This window comes from Bactrocera dorsalis, chromosome 3 (genome assembly GCF_023373825.1).
Source record: "Bactrocera dorsalis isolate Fly_Bdor chromosome 3, ASM2337382v1, whole genome shotgun sequence".
NCBI classification, from domain to species: Eukaryota; Metazoa; Arthropoda; class Insecta; order Diptera; family Tephritidae; genus Bactrocera; species Bactrocera dorsalis.
Window position 1 is genome coordinate 46,954,101 of NC_064305.1, and position 17,193 is coordinate 46,971,293.

General features: G+C 36.4%; 1 long non-coding RNA gene across 1 annotated transcript; it reads right to left on the bottom strand.

The window, feature by feature from the left end:
- Positions 1 to 359: 359 nt before the first annotated feature.
- Positions 360 to 6,103, bottom strand: LOC125777226 (uncharacterized). The gene is made up of 2 exons (XR_007422186.1): positions 843 to 6,103; positions 360 to 778 (listed from the first exon to the last, which is right to left on the bottom strand). It is a non-coding gene; the product is annotated as an uncharacterized LOC125777226 (long non-coding RNA).
- Between the last annotated feature and the right edge of the window lie 11,090 nt (positions 6,104 to 17,193).

Consider the following 17,193-nt stretch of genomic DNA (forward strand, 5'->3'; position numbering starts at 1 on the left):
CTGCAGTGCTATAATTATAATTCACAAAAATTGTTAAAATCAAGTAAATTGTTAAAAACGTATGCATTACATGCATTGATTGTTTGATAGTCGATTCCTACTAACACATTTCCAGGATTCTCATGAAAAAATTAAATCTACGAGTATGGAAAGCTTTCGAATATAAAAGACTTAGGCCCCTATTATGAGTTGCATTCGATCTTCGCTATTCGCTGGCTATCGAAAATCGAAAATCGAATGTCAAATTCGTATTATGAGCTATGCAACCCTGTCGAAATTTTCGTTGAGCATCGAAATGGCTGTCGAACAGAATTTACCTATCGACAGCGTAGCGTAGTGAATGGAAATTTGTGAAAATGTAGGTTTTTTGCGTTTATTTATTGCTTTATGGTAACAAATAATTAATTTATACTATTTTTGTTAATTTTATGCAGGCCGAAAGTCCCCAGAAAATCTGGTATTACTATAAAAATGTGATTTTGCTTCTTGCATTTCAGCCTCGGTATAATTGAATTTTATCCATCTTTGGCAAATGAAATTCTCCAGGGCATCGAGTACCTCAGATAGTACCACAGACACCGTGGGCTGTGCAAGTCCAAGCATGTTTTCATTCCCTATACTAAGTTGATACGATCCCTGAGCACAAAATCGTAAAGCTGTTGCCAATTTTAGTATATTGGGAATAGATTTCGCTCGTGTGCATCGCTGCAGCATCTCCTCTGTAGCGGACAGCAAATCAACAAACGCCTCTTTCGACAAACGGAAGTTTTTTATAAATCTACAAATTAAATTTCCTAAATGTTGAACATGTAGAAACCTCTAACAAATAGCATTGTACTTACGTAGCGGAATCCAATTCCAAAGGATTGGAAGTGTCCCTTAGCTTCTTTCTATTTCTAGCCAATTCCAGTAAGCTTTCATCCTCCTCTGAAGAATCGGCAAACCACAACTCAGACCTAGTCATATTTTATTTTAACTTATATTTATATTTTCTTTATTTATAAAATATTTGTTAGTTTTATCTGACAGATGTATGCTATCGTGAACATTCAAAATGATTGCAATTCACAATAACGCTAATCTTCAACGAATGAGCGTCGTAATACCAAATGCAAATTCGTTCGACCAGCATTTTCGATCGTTGTCGAAGGTCGAATGCAACTCATAATAGGGCCCTTACTTTAAGCCCGATGTGTAGATTTCCGACTTTAGATCTTGTTTTATTATGTTGGTTCTTATTCGGTAAAGTCCAATGTTGATATTTTATTTAATAAGCAAGTCTTCGATAAGTTTTTAATTTTTTTAGTAAAAGAACTAATTCAACACTTTAAAATTTATTGTTGTTTTATTTTATATATTAACTAAATTTGTTTCATTTATATATATCTGGTTAGGGTCTAGCCCTAAACTGCTAAAGTACTTATGTACATATGTGTAGTGAGCCAAAAACCAACTTGTACGGAGAGATGTTTTAATTTTGAATTAACAGTTCTCTTAAAATATTTCCATTACTTAAGTCTGTTATTATTTCTAAAGAAAATATGGTGAACAAATATATCAATAATATCTCAAGATTTGCAAGGTCTAGTAGCCAATAATGGCAAGAAAATAAAATTACTCGTGAGATAGGCAATATTGAGAAATACACCACACTCTACTGTGCAGTGCATTATTGCTGCTTGAGATCATTTACTGCAGTTTTTAGTTAATTTTCTAATAATGTTAAGTTTAACCTGGTAATACTGTTTTACTTCAGCTTTCTATTTTTAATTTAGTTATCTTTGTCTATTCATATTTTAAAGTTATGGTATTTTACATTTTCTTGTACTCCTATAAATATCGGAGGACATGTAGTAAGTCCCTCTTCACTGATTATCAGTAGATTGTATTCATTTCTGGTTTGGTTTCAAACAAACCATTCACAATCGTATAAACCCAATAAAGCATTGAGAACTCTATCCACCGGTAAATTAATTATTAAACACTTTGGTGCCTTTTGTGAGGACAATTTTTTTTTAATTTCTTTTCTAATTGTGGACGAATTTATTTCATGGCGGAGCTCAATTGGCACTCATCGGCGGTGAAAGCGATAAAGTGCATACATGCACGTGTTTCGGAAGGTGTCATGCAGAGAGCTGCAACGAGTACGATTAAATCAGAACAAACAATCACGCTAAAAACACAATCAAATCAATTCAGTTCATCATAGACAACATTGTTGATCAAATCGAGTACCCGCCAGCGTCAACTGATTTGATGCAGCACGGACAATCTGTTCCTCGGCAATCACGATCGAGTAAACGGTATGGCTGGCTTCGGTTCAAATCGTATCATGTCAGTTCATAGCGTTGCAACGGTCGTTTGAATCGATGTGAAACTACGAGTTTTTCTGCTGGATTGATTTGAATCATGTGGCAAAAAATTTATCAGCGTTGAACATCTGCGTATGTTACAAATTTTCGATGAGTAAACAATGGAAATTCCACCGAGTACGTACAAATTAATTTTTTGTTTTGAGTCTCGTGGGCAACTGTGGGCAACTGCCTCGTTTTCTTTATTACGTTTTCTTAAATACAATATTTTGCTTAAGCCTAGATACAAATATTAATCTTACATTCTAGGAAATATATCTACAATTCACTTGAGACAGACGATATGTTACAAGTGGAAAGATTCATCTTATTATCTATGAATTACATTTTGGGACCACTTAAGGCGGACCATGTTAGCAAAGTACAATGTTTTCATATGGACCATATGGGTCGTTAGCGTCATGTTACATACATATTTATGACAAATAAAAGATATGTTCATGTAATATGAACTGGTGGTATTAACTTACATACACATATACATACGTTTTTTGTATATATGTACTCGATGGAATTCCCATTATACATATAATATATGCGTACACATACATAAGTATGTATTTGAAATAGAACAGAAGAAGAATCTGCCTTTTTTTAAGCCTAACAATAAAATCTTAAATCTATTTAAAAACTTGACAGGCTCAAGCAAGTGATTGAGCTGTTTTGGTGATACCTTGCTCTTTAATACGCAGGCATGTCTCTTCTTTAACCTTCCTATACCCGCGCACATGTCTGTGAGACCGACGAAACAGTTTTTCGTACATATTTTTTTTTGGAAAGTTTTGGAAAGACTGATAGTCATTAAAGTAATACATAATTTACGCTAACAACTGATATTTTTTGTTTTTTTACATCATTTAGTTCCTATAAAATAAAAAAAATATAAACGGTTTTATAGAAAAATAAAAAGGTAAGAGGAGTCAAAGTCTCGGTCTGTCACACCGTGCGCGGGTATAGGTGTTAAAACATTTGGCGCGGGTATAGGAAGGTTAAAGGCGTGTTTAATCGCAGGAATGCACCAAAGCATTAGCCAAAAGGTTTGGGTGATCTCGGAGTTTAGGTCTTTATGGCTATTTTCGTTACGCATGTACCACGGTGAACACGTAATTGTTCTAAGCATTTTCGATTGGAACCTTTGTAATATATCAATATTAGTTGCACTGGTCGTACCCCACAGTTGAACGCCATACATCCAAATCGGCTTTATGATCGCATTATATAAAAGCACTTTATTGTCTAGGCTAAGTTAAGAGTTTTCATTTAAAAGCCAATTTAAATTTGCAGCTCTAATCTTCATACATGTTATTTTACTAGAGATGTGTTTTCTCCACGTAAGCCTTCTATCTTAGTGAATACCAAGATATGTTACTTCGTTCACTTGGGGTACTAAAATATTGTTTATTTTTACTGCCGGGCACATTTTTAGTCTAAGCGAAAATGTAACATGTTTACACTTCTGTTCATTCACATTTATTCGCCAGTTAGCTAGCCATTCTTCGACAGAACTTGAATGCTCCGCTAATATTCTTGATGCTAAAATGTGGCATTTGTTACGGCTCACTAAAGCTGTGCCGTCCGCAAAAGTTGAAGTTAATACATTGTTAGCTGTTGGAAGATCTGCTGTATATATGATGTATAGTGTTGGACCTAGAACACTGCCCTGGGGTACACCAGCCCTTATCTATCTTTCATCCGATATGAAATCTCCTACTTTCACCATAAATTGTCTATTGCTTAAATAAAACTCCAATGTTTTATGCAATTCTAAAGGTAAGATTTTTTTAATCTTATATAAAAGACCTTAGTGCAACACCTTATCAAACGCCTGAGCTACATCTAAAAATATTGCTGAACAGTACTCCCTGTGCTCAAATGCTTTCCTTATTTCGTTAGAAATTCTATTTACTTGCTCTATTGTGCCATGTTTCGCACGAAATCCAAATTGATGCATTGGTATTGTATTATTTTCGTGGAGGAAAGGAGACATCTTTGATAGTAATACGTTTTCAAATACTTTAGAAAGACAAGGTAGAAGACTGATTGGTCTGTATGAAGACGCCTGTCTTAAGTCTTTCTCCGGTTTATCTATCAAGATAATCTGCTACTATTTCCATGAAATTGGATAGTATCCGAAACTAAGAATGGCACTGAAGAGCAAAGAGAGCACCTCTACAGCAATAATTGGTAACTCAATTAGCATTTTTTGGATTAAATTCTTTGATGATTCCAATAACTTCAGAAGGTGAAGTCTTAAAAGACTCGAGAAACTCTTTAGCTGTGTTAGGTAAGATTGACAGCTTAAAGGTGTTCTTTGACAAATTGGGTTGAAATACCTTTTCTAGGTGATTTGCAAAACAATTTGCCTTTTCCTCGTCACTTCGAGCCCAATTTCCACCCAAGTCTCGTATAGGCATGTTGGAGTCAGTTGGTGGCTTCATGGACTTTTGGGCTTTCCAAAGGGAGTTTTACTTGTTGGAATTTGGACACAGCTTCTTTATATACATTTCGCTGTTCAATTCTTCCTCACGTTTAAGCGCTCATTTTAATGTACTTGCAGCAGATTTCAATTGAAGCTGAGTGGAAGGTGAGCTATTTATCTGCCATTCACGTCTTGCACGCCTTTTTTCATTTACAAGCCTTTTTATTTCCATATTTGTGAGTTTTCTAGGCCCAAGCGGCTTATAGTTTTTGTTTGGTGTTTCTAAGACAGCTGCGCTGGTTATTATATAATTGACTTCTCTTATGATTTCGTCAATATCTCTTCCTGTATATATTTTTTCTCAATAAAATGTGGCTACTGACGTATTTTTTATATTTTAGCCAATTCGTTTTATTAGAAGTTAGACTCACTCTTGGATTAACGAATATGGGTTGTTCACATAACTTTATTAGTACAGGAGAGTGATCAGAAGATAAATCAGTACATGTATCAGCTGCTATGTGCGATTTATCTATATTTTTGATTACAGCAAAGTTAATTAAATCTGGTATTTTCTTACAATTGCTAAGCCAATATGTCGGCTTACCAGGAGATATTATTTCAAGGTTGTTGTGCCTATTTATAACAGTTTGATACAGCTGTCGTCCTTTCGGACTAATTAGTCGTGAGCCTCAATATGTGTGTTTTGCATTGTAATCTCCACCTGCTAGATATCTATGGCCTAGTGTTCCAAAAAAGTCTTTAAATTAGATGTCTGTAATTTTAAATCGAGGTTGGCAGTATATGGCTGTCAGGTTTAAGTCCCCGCAGCAATTTTTTATAGTTATTGTTGTAGCTTGTAATTGCCCTGTGGCATAAGATTCTAATGTGTGGTGATTTAACCGTTTTCTAACTAACACTGCTGTTCCTCCATGTGGCTTTCCATCTGGGTGGGTTGTAACATAGAGCCTAAATCCCGATATGAAGAAATTGTTTTTGTTCGTAAGATGAGTTTTTGACAATAGCATAACATCAATATTATTTTCATCCAGAAATCTAATAAGTTCCAGTTTATGTTGGTTAACACCGCTAGCATTCCATAAAGAAATGTTCAATACACTCATTTTTTACTTAAAAAAGTTTGCAACATTTGGTTTTGTGATTTGATTATCTCTTGAATCATATTTTGCATTAAAGCCATAAATTGTGTCATACATTGGATAAGGTTGAAAATCATTGTTTCAACGCTTCCATTTGGTTGGTTTTGGGGCAATTGCATTTGTGCAGTATTGCCTTTCACCACGTTTGCATAGCTCCATTGTGTAGCGTTGTCTTTAGGATTAACTGGTTTTGAAATATGGACGGGGATTTAAATATTTTCATTAGGAGGAATATTCAACATTTGGTTACGACGTTCTTGAATGTCCTGTGACAACTTCCATTTCCAATCTTTATATACAGGGCAACTCTTGTAGTTACCAGTGTGATTTCCGCCACAATTGCTGAATTTTTTATTTAAATCCTTCTTTTAAAGGGTACATTTTGAAGTAGGATGTAGATCAATACACACCACACAGACACTGCATAGAGTGCAATATGCTTTCGTGTGTCCATACTCTTGGCAGTTTGTACATTGTACTGGACCATTTCTCTTATGTCGTTCCTCAACGGTGATTCAGCGATGGAGCAGATATTTTATATTGTAAATCGGGTGTATTTCATTTTTCTTTAGTTGGTTACAATTTGGCATCAGTTCTATTTTGAACATTGGTTGTGGGACTTTTTTCCTGTTAAAAATATTTACTACTGATTTAATGCTAAAACCCCCTTCTTCCAGTGCTTCTTTCACATCGTTAGAGTCTACCGAAGACTCTATACCTTTTATGACAGTAACTAGGCCTTTTGAGCTCTTCAGTTGGTATGAATAGTAATTCTTGTTTTATTTGACAAAAATTTAACGATTTCGATGAAACTTTTTCAGTGTAGGACTGAATTTTTGTTTCATCTATATTGCCTTTTTTCAAAGACACTAAATGGAAATTGTTAGTATCAACAATTCCACTTAATTTCGCAACAAGAGTGTTACTGCTACGCTCGCGCAGATATATTGGAGGTGGTTTGGCATTAACGACTGTGGTGGTACCCTTCGCATCGTCGTCTGAACCATAGTATGGCAAATCTGTTGCCATTTATGATTTCTGGCTTTTTACCATTTGGCGTGCCTGATTGCAATTTTTTGGTATTGACCGCTGATTTAACTGGACTTTTACGTTAATATAGCGATCAATACCTATCTGAACAGACGGCCCTTTTTTGCTTGGTACATTCTCACCTTGCATTTTGTTTTCCTTCGCTCTCCGCGTGCTTGCTGGTACCTGCATACTGGTTGCTGTCAGCGCATTTGTTGTTGCGCTTTTGCTGTTCTCTGCTGCTTCTGCTGGCTGCGCTTGCTTACTTGCTCTTTCAGCTGATCGCTGCGATGATGAGTCATCGCCGTTAATTTTGTTTTTGTCAGGAGTTACTGTTGTTGGCTCGACAAAGCTAAAGTAGGCATTTAAAGAATGCCTACGGCCTTGATGTTGAGGCTGAGTAGCACTCATTTTTGTTTGTGATTATTTTTTCTTTTTTTATTTTTACTTTTTATTTTGTGTACAATTTATATTTAATTATAACAACTGGTGTGCATTGTTTGCTATTTATTTATTTTCCATTTAATCACTTTTTGTTTTGTTAATTTTTGCTGGTTTGCGTTTTAATCACAGAATTCACGGAGCGAATTAAAAACACGTCCGTACACATTGAACACTGTAGTGTTTCTACCTACCAGCACTGGAGTCCCACTGAAAGATGTTCAACTGGTAGGTCTAATAGCACAGCCAGTGAAAACGTAAAATCGTGGACCGAGTCAGCTGGCACGACCTGTCTTGTATTTTTAATAGTTTGTTTTCAGTTTTGATATTTTATATTGTAAAAAATTGTTATAGAAAACAAATATGTGCTCAAAACTATATATGCGCATTGAGCAATGGCAACAATGTTCAAATGAAAATAAACAAAGATGGCTGATTTGTGCGTTTCTACCACGTTTTTTCACTGTTCACACATTTTGCCGATGAGGAAGGAAGGCAGTAGCATTTTTCACTGGTTGTGCTATAACGGTTCAGGATTCGTTGACTAGTATACTAGTTAACACAACACTTGTTACTCAAGCATCAACTTACAACTTCCGGCACGTGTGACCGAAATGCACCAGAAAGTGCATGGTCAGCGGCTGCACTACCTGTTGTGCAGCATAAGATTCGTGGAAGCGAATCACGCCACTTATAATTATTTAAGTTAGAATTAAGTATAAATATTTTAATTTTGGTTAAGCAATTTTCAGTTCTAATTACTCAATAAAGCTACGCGGTAACGCTGCCCCAATGCAGCGCTGCGAAAAAAATATTTTTTTTAGTTATTCAATAGCTAAAAACCTTAACTGGCGCCCGAGCTAAAAAGCTATAAACAATAGAGGAAGAAAGGCCCCCTAGTAGCGAAAAGCAAACGGGAAGCACTAGTTGCTAGCCAACTCTATTCGCGAGTGTTTAAATCACTGAAAAACCACTATTCTATGGTGAAAAAAAAGAAAAGTTAAATTAAAAAAATAAAATAAAAACAAATACAACTTGCTTATGTTAAAGTTTATTGTGCCATAGCGTTAAAAGCGAAAAGCAAAAGACACACAAAGTGTTATCTGTTAATTAAGAAATCTATGACAATACCCCAAATGTGTATAAAAAACGTGGAGATATATGAATAAAATTTGAAGCAAAACTAAAAACGACAAGTGTAACAAATACCAAAAACAAGTGAAGAAAAGCGTGCTCAAGTGAAAGAATGAACAAAGCAATAATACAAACCTAACGATGTGTGAAAACTAAAAAAAAATCGAAAAGATTTTATAAGAAACTAAATCTGCAAGCAGAATTAAGAAAAAAAACGCTACAGAAAGCAAATAAACATGTGGAAAAAGCATTAAACAATAGGAAAATTATTTTTTAACTAATGCAGTGTAGTGAAAAGACAAGCAAGAATTTTGCGGAAAACAAGAGAAAGGCAAAAAACGCCACAGAAAGCAAGTTGATAATTTGAAAAAATAAAATAAAAAGCAAAGGCTACAACAACAATAGGAGTAGCAGCAACAACAAGCATTAATACAACAACAACGCCCCCAGCAATAAACACATACAGCTCAGCAAGTGGATGACGATTCTATATCCAGCTAATAGAAATGCTATCAGAAGTGCAGCAAAGACAACAGAATAACCAGCAATCCTGTAAGTGGAAGCAGACTACAATAACTATACTTAGACATTATATCCATTTAAGAATTATATTGTATTAAGAATATTAATATATTATTAATAATATTGTACTGAGAATATTAAAAAATATACAAATAGCGAACCCCAATAATTTAATCCGTCCTCCAATCCTTCCTCCTAATTCGGCACCTAATACCCCTCAGACATCTCCAAATACACAATTAAGCATCGACGACCTGTCCAGGCTCATAGCTAGTATAGCTTCAGACATAGTAAAGACACAGGGACCGCAAGTGGTACATGCGGCATTACACCCAAATGCAATTGCAACCGACATTACGGACCAAACAATAGACATAGAACATAGAAACAACTTAGGCGAATTGGATAGGATACCTGACTTCGTCAAATATCTAAAGGAATTCTCTGGCAATCCAGGAGAATTCAACTCATGGAAAAAAAGTGTAGATCGGGTTTTATCTATATATGAACCTCAAAACGGGACACCGAAGTATTACGGAATTTTAAGCGTAATACGGAACAAGATAATAGGCAATGCCGATGCGGCATTAGAAGCATACAATACGCCACTTGATTGGCCATCAATTTCCAAATGTTTAATTATGCACTACGGTGACAAGCGCGACTTGTCAACATTAGAATATCAAATGACCACATTGGTCCAAGCAAATAGAACAGTTTCAGATTTCTATCAACAGGTGTATAGCCACCTCTCATTGATACTAAATAAACTAGGTTGTCTCGATATGGGCAACGAATCTCTTCGCATGCTGACTCAAGCATATAGAGACAAAGCATTAGATACTTTTATAAGAGGGCTTAACGGGGATTTACCTAGACTATTAGGAATACGAGAGCCGGCAGACCTGCCGCAGGCTCTTCATCTCTGTTTAAAACTGCAGAACCAAAACTTTCGTATGAACCATGCGTACAATGCAAAACCAGTACAGCCTCCAGCCTTACCTCCAAGAAGGAATTTCCACAGCCACAAAGGAATTTTCCGCAGCCACATAGGCACCAATTTTACCCCCAGCTAGCGCATTTACCCCAACCACAGCGGACAACTTGGCAACCAAGGCAACAACAATATAACAATTTTCACCACGATAATAATCCCACAAGGCCTCCGAAACCGCAGCCACATCCAGAGCCCATGGACGTCGCGTTAACTATATGAACAGACCCCAAGGAAGTGAGCACTTTGGCAAGAGACCGCAACAATTTCCGAATCAACAACGAGGGAAGGAGCAACGAACATTTCACATTGACACAGCTCCACAGGAATACGAACAATTTGGTGAACCAAGCGAAATCCATTTTTTAGGATAATGAGCTCTTCGCTCCCCTTCTTCGAAGTAAAGGCGGAGAGCGGCAGAATTTTAAAATTTTTAGTGGATACAGGTTCCAGTAAAAATAATTATGTTAAGCCAGAGCTGGCAAAAAAAAAGAATCAAAAATGACAATCCCTTTTTTGCAAAATCTATTGCGGGAAATTTAAAAATCAGCGAACACACTTATGTTCAACTTTTTAACTTTAAGGATAAAATTAAATTCTATCTAATGCCACTTCTCAAAACATTTGACGGTATTTTAGGGAATGATACCCTTCGGCAATTTAAAGCCATTATATACACTGGTGAAAGTTACATGACTTTAAGTAACGGCTTTAAAGTTCTCCTCAAACAGCTCCCCTCACAGCGAGTGAATGCAATTAATATAGATGAGGGAAGCCTCTCAAAAAATCAAATGAACACGGTGGAAAATATCGTAAATAAATACCCAAATCTTTTTTCCGAACCCGACGAAAAGCTAACGTATACAACAAAAGTTGTCGGACAAATTCGGACAACATCCGATTCCCCCGTTTACACGAAATTTTATCCATATCCTGCAGCATTGAAACAGGAGGTGGAATCTCAGGTAGAAAAGCTTTTTAGTGATGGTATAATTAGACCATCTAGATCACCGTACAACTCCCCAGTGTGGATTGCACCAAAGAAGCCAGACGAGGCAGGAAATAAACAATACCGTATGGTCATTGATTATAGGAAATTAAATAAAGTAACGATCGGTGATAGATACCCCATTCCGGAAATCACAGAAGTAATTTCTCAACTAGGTAATAGCAATTTCTTCTCAGTTCTCGACCTTAAAAGTGGTTTTCCCAGATTCCACTAAAAAAATCTGATATAGAGAAAACTGCTTTCTCTATCAACAATGGGAAGTACGAGTTTACTCGACTACCATTTGGTCTAAAAAGTGCGCCAGCTATTTTCCAACGCGCATTAGATGATATATTAAGAGAACACATAGGGAAATGTTGCTACGTGTATATTGATGTTATAATCGTTTTTAGCAAAACAGAAGAGGAACACTTCGAACATTAGAAAACGCTAATATGAAAGTTCACTTAGGAAAATGTAAATTTTTAAAAAAAGAAGTAGAGTTCTTAGGATATGTAATCACACCGGTGGGCATAAGAACCAACTCAAAAAAAGTTGAAGCCATTTCAAACTTTCCACAACCACAAAATTTAAAACAACTTCGCAGCTTCCTCGGTATGTCAGGGTACTACCGGCGTTTTATAAGAGACTACGCTAAACTTGCAAAACCCCTAACAACTCTTTCAAGAGGGGAAGACGGGCGTACGTCAAAAAATAAATCCACTCATATAAAAATAAATTTAAATAAGGAAGCAATAGAAGCTTTCAGGAAAATAAAAAAACTCCCTCACCTCAGAGGATATCATCCTCACGTATCCCGATTACAGCAAAGAGTTTGAGCTGACCGCGGATGCGTCCAACTTCGCTATAGGCGCAGTATTGTCTCAGTCAGATAGACCAATAGCATTTTTATCTAGGACATTAAGCAAAGCGGAAGAGCACTATGCCGCAAATGAAAAAGAAATGCTAGCCATCATTTGGGCATTGAATTCATTTCGAAATTATCTGTATGGATCGGCCAAAGTAAAAATATTCACCGATCACCAACCATTAACTTATGCGTTAAGCAACAAGAATGCTAATAGCAAGATGAAACGCTGGAAAGCAATATTAGAAGAATATAGTTATGAAATGCACTATAAGCTAGGTAGAACAAACGTCGTGGCCGACGCACTGTCAAGAATTCCACACCAAGAATCAGATTTGCATACGCTATCAATAGCGACAAATTCGGATGATAGCTCATCCCACAATTTAATATACTGCGTAGAAGCACCGATTAACGCGTTTAAAAATCAAATATTTTTAAATAGGGATGTAACATCGACATATCAATTTAAAATCATATTTCCCACCTACCACCGTCATATAACTAGTAACCGAACCTGATTACTGCGAACAAAATTTGATTTCTATTTTAAAAAGATATTTAAATCCGTCCGTAATAAATTGCATCAAAACGGAGGAGCACATTATGGGAAAGATTCAAGAAATCTACCCCTTACACTTTGACAAATATAAGATTAGGTTTTCGTAATTCCAAGTGGAAGACATAACAAACGAAGAAGAGCAAGAAAATATTATTATAAATGAACATAAGAGGGCGCATAGAAATTGCAAAGAGAATAAGATACAAATTTTAGAAAAATTCTATTTTCCAAGTATGGCGAATAAAATAAAGAAGATAATAAAAAAATGCGTTACTTGTAAGGAGAACAAGTACGATCGCCACCCATCAAAGCCGCAGCTACAAGCCACACCCATACCTAATTTCCCTGGACAAATAATCCACGTAGATATATTATTGATTGGCAAAAAACTAGTTCTGACAGCAATGGACAAATTCTCAAAATATGCTATAGCAAAACCCATTAAATCCAAGGCAACAGAGGGTATCAGGCAACCTTTAAGGGACATTCTTTTCTTCCTTGTACCGGAAACGTTGGTAATAGATAATGAAAGATCCTTTAACTCCGAGTCCATTAACTTTATGATAGAAAACGAATTTGGCACCAAAATATATCGCACCCCCCCTTACACAAGCTGCTCGAACGGTCAGGTTGAGCGCTTCCATTCTACTCTACAGGAGATTATGCGTTGTCTGCAAACAGAGAAAACCCACCGATCGTTCCAAGAACTTTTGGAACAATCAACCAAAGAATATAACTACACTATTCATTCAACAACGGGGAAAAAACCAATTGAAATCTTCTTCGAAAGACGTGTCAGTAGCGACCATAGGCTAATAGAAGAGAAAAGAGAAGAAACGAAAAAAAGGCTTCAGGATAAGCAATTGGCAGATCTTTCCTACCACAATAAAAACCGAACCCCACCCAAACAATATTTTGAAGGAGATGAAATTTTTGTTAAGATAGATAAAAGATTAGGAACTAAGTTATCACCTAGATTTAGGAAAGAAATTGTCGCGCAGAATTACAATACCACCGTTAAAACTAAAACTGGCAGGATTGTTCACAAAAACAACATAAAACAATGTTAAGAAGAAAAATTACTTGCAGGTGGAAAAACCTTAAAATGGAGAACCTACAAATTCACCTCATACCCCAATATTCCAAAAGCACCCTATCCCAATTCCAAATTGAATCCCTTCCCAATATAAACAATAAATCATTAGTTTTAGACAAATACAATGTATTAGTAGATGAAGATAATAATATGTACAATGTAGAAATTAAGGAAAATTTGGAAAAAAATTTAATTAAAGAGAAGAATCAATGTTTAACAAATACATATATTAAAATTTAAGGCAGCAGCTTGTAAGCTCAGTATTTGTAATGAGCAATCTGTGAAAGAAGTGTTACCAGGCACACTAATATTTAAAAATTTCCAATCAAAAATTACACAAAATTGTAATAAACAAAATATAAAACAAAGAAGAACTTTTTTAATAAAATTTAAAAATTGTGAAATTAATGTATTTAACAGATCATATACTAATATAAAAAAGGAAGTATATGAATCTTATATATCTTATATTACCAAATGTCATAACTAAAATTAAAGAAAATATAAGTTTTGCTATCAAAGAATTAAGACTGGAAACGTTGTATGTGAAACAACTCCAGCATGAAAACAATATTGAATTTTTGATAAATAAAAGCGACAGGTCCTCAATAATTAGCTTAAGTTCCGATATAATAATAATTGTAATAGTTGTAATCGTTATAGCATTTTTGTATAAAAATCGTCAAAAGGTATATTTGTCTCCCGAACCTAGTGCAGAGGACGTACTAAAGGTGCGAAAAGGTCCTTTTCTGCAAATAACAACGACTCACCCTACGTACGATCAACACCGATTGGGGACAATCGATTTAAGAGGGGAAGAGTTAACACAACACTTGTTACTCAAGCATCAACTTACAACTTCCGGCACGTGTGACCGAAATGCACCAGAAAGTGCATGGTCAGCGGCTGCACTACCTGTTGTGCAGCATAAGATTCGTGGAAGCGAATCACTCCACTTATAATTATTTAAGTTAGAATTAAGTATAAATATTGTAATTTTGGTTAAGCAATTTTCAGTTCTAATTACTCAATAAAGCTGCGCGGTTACGCTGCCCCAATGCAGCGCTGCGAAAAAAATATTTTTTTTAGTTGTTTAATAGCTAAAAACTTTAACTTACTCTTAGATTTGCTTCCCCACTGAGTGGCGATAATTGCTGACGTAGAGAAAATGTTCAGGCAAGCACCTGAGCATCCCGACAATCAACAAATTATATGGCGTGAGTCGCCTGCAGACGATATTAGAGTGCATTGCCTGAAGACCATCACATATGGTATGGCATGCAGTCCTTACAAGTTCGTACGAACCCTACAACAATATGCTTATGAGAATTCCGTTGTGATTCCTGACAACAAGCGTCTTTTTAACAAGTTATCAAAGCGTTACCGTTGCAGTGGATCTGAACCGTTTCTTTCTAGTTATATTTTCCATTCTGGTGACTCTTCCGAATTGAGCTTAAGATGGGACGCACTGTCGAATCAGTTATTCTTTTGCTTCGATCTATATCAAAGCGGAGATATACCCACAAAGCACCATATACTCAGCGAGGTAGCAAAACTCTATGATCCTACTTTATTGTTATCGTAACTTGACTGCGACTGTGGTCTGCCGATCTATATTGGGACTCACCATTACCTGACGATCTTTTTTATATTAACTTTACTATTATTTATTGAATTTGAAACCTAACAATAAGTTTGTGCATCTTAAATTACTCACTTAATTTTCACCCTACATAGGTGATTATTTTTTAAACTGGGCTTAAAATATATTACGTCTGGGCTGGTAAGTCGTTTCTACGTATTCTTGAACTCCTGTGCACACGCAATAACGGTCTTGCTAGTTGTTTGGGTGAATCGAAGTTTCAATGCATATTTCGCGCTTCGTTGCTCCAGTTCAATTCGTACGTCTGGAATTCTTAAGTTACGTTGGATGTTCTCATTTCGGATATACCATGGTGCTCCGGTGATTGTACGAAGAATTTTTGATTGCGCACGGCGAAGAATTTCGATATTGCTACTACACGTTGCCCCACAGCTGACATCCATAGGTCCAGATTGGTTTTAAAACTGTGTTGTATATAATGACTTTATACTCCAGAGTCAGGGCTGACCGAGAGTTAATAAGCCAGCGCAAAGAACCTGCCTTTAACTTAAGGTAAGCCCTTTAGCCTCTATATGGTTTCGCCAAGTAAGTCGCCTATCCAGATGGACCCCTAGGTAAGTAACATGATTGCTTTGTGGTATTTCTACGTTGTTCAGTGTCAAAGGCGAACAGCTGCCCTTGTTTATGGTAAATGTAACGTGCTTACATTTTTGCTCGTTAACCTTTATCCTCCAGTTTTCGAGCCAGTTGGCCACAGCTTCAATATGATTTCCTAGAAGCGCATTTGCATGAATTGGGCACTTGGAGCGGATGATTATTGCAGTGTCATCGGCAAAAGTAGACATAGTCAGGCGGCCGTTTACTAGGATATCTGAAGTGAATAAAACATATAACATTGGGCCAAGAATATTACCTTGTGGTACACCAGCTTCAATCGTTTGGGCTTCAAATGTAGTGGTGTTACATCGAACTAAAAAATTTCGATCATAAAGGTAGAACTTAAACAGTTCGTGGGTGTATTGTGGGAGTAGCGTTTTTATTTTGTACGTAAGACCATCTTACCATACTCGATCAAAAGCCTGCGCAACATCAAGAAATATTGCAGAGCAATATTCCCGCTTTTCAAAAGCTGTTCGAATTTCAGATGTGATCCTATCTACTTACCCGATCGATCCATGCTTTTCCCTGAAGCCAAATTGGTGAGATGGTATTATGTTGTGGGTTAACTTAAGTGTAGTTAACTTTTCCCATTGTTGAGGAAAGTGAGCTTGTTTTGTGATTGCATTGAAAAACATACAGATGCAGATTATAGCACAGTTTGGTTGCTCAATAATCATTTTTAGAGTAATTAAGTCGTGCCCAGGAGCTTTTCTTGGTTTCCATTTCTCCATAATTATCTTTGATATCTTTTCAGGTACAAATTCCCTCAAATAGGGTACGGTTGGAAGTGTAAAGTCATTTGTTTCTGGGTTTGGCTGGAAGACATTTTTTAGATGAGCAGCGAACGTTGCTGGTTTTTCCGCATCACTCCTAGCCCATTTGCCATTATTGTCACGTATCGGCATTTCACACTCTATTGGTTCACTTAGAGTTTGATGTGCTTTCCACAACGGGTGCTTTGTGCTAGTCGGGCTCTCGTCAGTCCATGTGTGGCCGCTTTCAACAGCTGTTTCAATACTGGTGATCTATGAACTTGCCACTCCCTTCGCAGGCGTCGTTTTTGTAATACAAGTATTTCAATTTCCCTAATAGTTAAGCTATGCTTTTTGTTTTCTATATAACATTTTGAGGAGTTGAAATTTTGGCGGTTGTTGTGATGGTTGATTCGAATGCTGCGATGGTATTTTCAATATCGACCGGTGTATCTAAATTTGGTTCGAGTTCTACGTGTGTGCTGATAAATTTTTTGTACTTTGACCAGTTTGTAGCTTTTGAGGGCTATAGGGATATAGGGTAACTCTCTATAGTGTGACTGATGCCGCAAAGTGAAGAGAACTGGTGAGTG